The sequence below is a fragment of the Pseudorasbora parva genome, chromosome 6 (assembly GCF_024679245.1).
Source record: "Pseudorasbora parva isolate DD20220531a chromosome 6, ASM2467924v1, whole genome shotgun sequence".
NCBI classification, from domain to species: domain Eukaryota; kingdom Metazoa; phylum Chordata; class Actinopteri; order Cypriniformes; family Gobionidae; genus Pseudorasbora; species Pseudorasbora parva.
The window spans coordinates 32,909,110-32,915,109 of NC_090177.1; positions in this window are offsets into that span (position 1 = coordinate 32,909,110).

Below are 6,000 nucleotides of genomic sequence, written 5' to 3' on the forward strand. Positions count from 1 at the left end.
AGTTTCACAGACAAGGCTTAAACAAAATAAAAGTAAAAACAAATAAAAAACTACTAGCACTGACATTAAAATATATCAGCGCCATTGTTTTGTCTTAACATGCACACCAGTAATGTTTTTTTTTTGTTTTTTTTTCTCGAGGCACATTTATAAAAGCTGCTTAAATGCCCAAACTGAACTAAAGTCTAATCCTGGTTTAATATAAGCCCTGTCTGTGAAACCAGGCCATGGTGTTTTAATGAAATTAAGGTTCTTGTAATGGAAGAAGAATGTAAAAACAAAAAGTTGTTTGTTTTTTTCTTCTAAGAAGATTTTTACAGTTATTAAAAAAGGCTAAAGGTGATAGAATATTTGCACCGTTGCACCTTTGTTGTTTGCATTTACACTCTTAAAAAGTTTTGTAGTTGGTGCTATTTATTTATATTTTTGAAAAAAAGCATCTTATGCTCACCAAGAGTATATTTATTTGATATAAAAATAAATAAAATATAATTTAAAGTAACTTTTCTATGTTTAAATATTTCAAAATGTTATGTAAACTATATTGCCAAAAGTATTGGGACACCTGTTGGGTTTGTGGGTTTCGAGGAGTCAGGAGGTTCAATCAACGAAGAGAATTTTACTGAAGAGTAGAGTCGGCTACAGTCTCATCAGACTCTACCTTACACAGAAAATCTTACACCAATTATACCTGTTTCAAGGGCACAGAATTATCTCTCCCGGGGAGAGGAGCTTCTGATTGGTTCACACAACATGCAATGTAAGCAATTTTCCACACAAGGACAGATAGCAGGACATATCTCCAAACTAGGTAGACAGGTCGTCTACCAGAAACTAGTTTTACATCACTTGTGACATATGCCACCAAACAGCGTCTCCAAGTCTGGCTTCGTCTGCAGAAATGTCCATCTTCAGCATATGGCATGCAAAGGACATACACACTCTTAAAACTCATACTAAAACTCCAGAGAATACTGGATTCACTCAAGGTTGAGAACATCTTAACTAACTATAAACAAAACATATTTCCACAACATGCTGATACTACATCTAATACAAAAATGTAGTCACTCTATTCCCAAATAAAACATGTTTAAAAGAGGTACTTTGGATAAAACCCTAATAGCCATGTAGAGAAGCCCTTACGTGACTCTATTTCCCTTGCGGTTAGGGTGTTTACCACTCAAAGACAGGCCTGTCAGTGCCCTGACACAGACATCCAAATGGCACCTACAATGTGGAATTGAAAAATACACAGCAAGCATGTACACCAAATATCTCTCAAATCATTTGGTTAAAAATAAAGAAATGATAGTTTATCTGATTTATTAAAGGTAGAAATGCTTATGACTTTGATTAGTTTTGATTCTCATTTTCATATTGATCATAAAATGGTTCTTGAAAGATATCGATTTTAAGAAGAGAGAAGTGATGTCCAACTTGACCCTTCACACCCCCCAAATCATTAAATTCAGGTGTTCCATAGGCACAGGCAAAATTAAACAACAGACTGCTTCAACAAACATTTGTGAAAGAATGGGTCGCTCTCTGGAGCTAAGTGAATTCAAGCATGGTACCGTGATAGGTTGCCCCCTGTGCAATAAGTCCATTCATTAAATTTCCTCACTACTAAACATTGCAGAGTCAACTGATATTGGTATTATAACAAATTGGATACAATTGGAAACAAAAGCAACAGGCCCTGTAAAATCACAGTGCGGGGTCAGCGCATGCTGAGGCGCACTGTGTGTTTAGAAGTCGCTAACTTTCTGTTGAGTCAATAGCTACAGACCTCCAAACTTTGTGTGGCCGCTCAAGAACAGTCTGTAGAGAGCTTCATGGAATGGATTTCCATGACTGAGCAGCTGCATCCGAACCTTACATCACTGAGTGCAATGCAAAGTGTGAGATGCAGTGGTGTAAAGCACACCGCCACTGGACTGGAGCAGAGACGTGTTCTCTGGAGTGGTCAATCACTTCATTAAAGTAGAAGAATGGATATAGTCAGAATCCTGCAAAAATTAGATGAAAAATAGTCAAGTAAATTTACTTTTTCACATGGTCATCATTTGGAGTCTTGCTCTTGGTCTTAAGACCCTTTAAGACCTCCAAAGTAAAACTTTGTTCTGGGCCTGGGATTAATTTGTGTCTTTGATCTTTAAAACCAACGTGAAAAAAATCTGTCTTTATATTTTATGAAGATTTGCATTAAAATTGACCAAAAAAAATGGATCTCGGACATTGGACCGGATCTTTGGACCTGTCTCACTCTTGAGCTTGGTCTATCTAGGGGTGCGTTTCAATCTGCTCCCTAGTTCAGTTATCAGGGCACCGATCAGGGAGTCAGCCCATTGACTTGTGTCCTAATCAGTGCCCTGACTAGTGAACTAGGGAGCTGATTGAGACGCAGGGTAGGTTTCAAGGTTCTGGTATTGGTCTGTGCATATCTCAGTATAGCCACAAGAGGTCACTAGTGTACTTGCCTGAAAGTGAGATATATGTGGCTCTATCTTTCTCTCTCTCTCTCTCTCTCTCTCTCTCTCTCTCTCTCTCTCTCTCTCTCTCTCTCTCTCTCTCTCTCTCTCTCTCTCTCTCTCTCTCTCTCTCTCTCTCTCTCTTTTACCAAATAATGGTAGTGTTTTGACTTGTAGCCTGAATCAAAAGTCCAACGCGCTGCAATTCCATGAAGGGAAACTGATTATACTGATTGAGTTTTCAGAGCAGTTTACTGAAACATGCGGTTATTCATTCACAGAGTTCACATCATTAATGTTTTTCTTCATTCACTTTTATTGAGCAATTCTAAGAACTTTTAAACACTTATAAAAACCAAAAATGCTATTTTAAGTGGCGGCATGTTTGGAGAAGTGCATTGTGGTGGGGGTCTGCACACAGTGCACCATAATGGATTTTGTGACAGGGTTTTGCACCTTAAAGCGCTCTATCCTTTTTTTTCTTGTCACTATCGGTTCTTCAGAATTCAACTCACTGCTTTTTAAATGGAGTTTTAAATGAATCTGAGGCTGAATCACAGCAGTTAATGGCAGTTGGCTCTTTCCCTGCTGTGGTATGAATGGCGATGGAGGCCAGAAGCAGCCTTTTGAAATGATAAGTGAAATAATTACGGTGAGTGAGTAGAAATGCCCGCAGAAGGGCCGTGGTGTTGGGGTGTTGTGTTTGGTGTGATGAATTAAATCGTCAGGCCTTTTGTCCAGCCTTTCAACTGAGGGACATGAATCATACCCCTGTTGAGTCCGCGAAAACAGTCTCTGGGAACGACTGGAATACTAATGCTGCCTTAACGTGCTATTGGAAATACCGTAGATCCTACTTTTCTTGTTGAAAAACTGGACATGAACGCCTTCTCAAGTCAAAACTTATAAGCGATAAGCTTGTAATCATGTCTTCTGAAGTGGGAAATAGGACGTCTGAGCTGCCTACCTAGACAGCGTTTTAAGGGCTCATAAGCATGGGAGGATCTTCTAAACTTTTAAGATATTGCTTATTGACTAACGCAGAATTTCCTGTCCTTCACAGAAAGAAGATTTAAGAATATACTTAAACAAGCTTAATGAAAAATGGTTGAAAGTTTAGAGAATTTTGATAAATACATTTCAATCATTACCTAATGATTAATTTTGTATTTTACCCAGTATTTCATTTGCTATATAGTTTTACAGTTTTTTGGATAGGCTGCTATTTCTGTTACCATTGTGTTGTTAGCTTAGCAACATGCTAATTCAATTACTGCCAGCCTCTAATGTTATCAGCTGTTAGAAAAGCCTTCGTATGTTTTGCAAGAGGGACATAATTCCTTTACACAAAGAAAATATGTTTCCTTATATATGAACAATCAATATATTAAATGATTTAATGTGTTTAAAAATATGCAGAATAAAGTAGGTTTTTGTCTTAATACATTACAATATAATTTAATAATACATAAGGAACTGCTGCTCTTCATATTTTGAAAACATATATTGTAATGTAGGGGTGAGCGGGACACAACCTAACACGGGTTAGGTGTAACACTCATGGTTTAAAACTTTCCACACATGCCAGCCTTTGTGTATTTACTAGTTGCCATATCAACATTATCTAGAGAAAAAACTGTGCCAAAATTAAAATAAAATAAAAATCTTTGTAAGATATCACTGAACATTTATAACCATAGTAAAAAAATTTTTTTACTGGACTTAGTTTTTGTTTTTTTTTGTGTTTATTTAAAATGAGACATTTCGGATATTATTTTTAACAGTTGAGATTGTTCTTTAGTGTTGATCTAACCAGCAGAAGACACGAGCTGTGGTTTAAATCCACAGGTGGGGTGCGTTGTAACACTGCGTTATTATTTTGTAGTAGGCATGTAAATATCCCATGCATACAGTAAGTACAGTAATCATACATAACAACTACAATCCCTATATAGCAAGTGTAATAGGTAAAATATACTTCACATCAATAGAGAATAGAGAATATACTTAAAATTGTGAGGCAACCCATGAACTGAAAAACGTGCCTTATGATACCAGAGTACACAATAAGAAGTAAGACTAATCTATCATGCTCCATCTCAGGTGTGTGTTTACACATTTAAAGTAAGGGAATTTGATAACAGGCCATGTGACCTTCTCAGTATTCAGTGGTCTTCTACTTTGCACTGACATTTACAGGAAGTAATTGGCTGTGGAGTGCACAGAGACCTTGTTGACCTAAGGAATCCTTCACTTTTGTGGACATAGGCCTACTCAACCCTTGGGGAGGCCAGCGAAAACAGTAACCTATAACAAGGGGCTTCTGCTCAGTAAATATGTGAACAGTACCAGAGAAACCCCACACTTTACAACTCACCACAGGTCTGTAACTTGCCCTTTTTAGCAACATTTTGTTCAATTAATTTCATCAAGGCGCATCTTCCCATAAACTAGCTTTATTTATTTATGAGGACTCCATTAATAGATTCATCACACATAGAAAATTGCATCGAAGATGGGAATACTTGCATTATTGCTAATGGATTTGCACTGTCACAGCTCAGTCTGAAACCAACAGTAGCTTGCAGATGGAATCTACAGACTTTTTTGTTGTTGTTCTAGCAAAACAATAGATGGAGCTTGACTGTACTTATCTATTATTGGGAGCTAAAAGATATCACTTTGGTAAAGTCTGCATGAAACGGAAGTTCCGATAATCTTTTCTTCCCTAATGTGATATAAATCTGAGTGAAACGGCTTCTCGAACAACATCATCAGAGATGTTGCTGCAAGAGGGAGGAGAAGCTATTTTGATTCAAAGGACGCACAAGTTAAAAAAAATGTCAATCACAAAAATCCCAAATGAATCTTTTATATAATAAATCCTGCAATATTCCATTAAAAAAACAAAACAAGAATTGTCCATTTTGATTTCATGGTGACTTTAAAGATGGGATGGCAGAGCTGATGGCATTACAAATTCCTGTGCCAGCAGATCATATATGTGCCAATTTTGTAGACAATGTCGGTCTGAATAGCTAGGCTTGTATTTTCTGCATACTGTTCATAGATGGGCCACTATTCCATCCAGCAGACTCTTAACAAATGATCCAAATACACCAGACTGATAAATTATTGAGCGTGAGCTTTGAATAATTCAGCGCACATGTTAAAGTCTGGTTACTGGGATGGTTTTGGCGAGTGGATGTAAAAGAGATAAATGTTGAGAAAGAGTCACAGAGCATTTTAGCACAAGACTTTTTGTCCTTCCACCCGGCAACAGATCTCATTTTTATATGCGAAAATAAGAGTAAATGTCTGAAGTAGCAACGTCAAATCCTTTTCAGGTTGCCACAGCCTCTTTGACTGATTATAATCAGCTTTTCTCCTTTGATGTTATTCGTTCTTTCTCAAACTTTTGTAGAGGATGTGCTGTCTGAATGCTGTCTTAATTCACTGAGCCTCCAGGGGGGTTGAAGAAGTCGTCCTGAAGTTAGCCTAGTTTTCAGCCCAGTTAGAATAACAC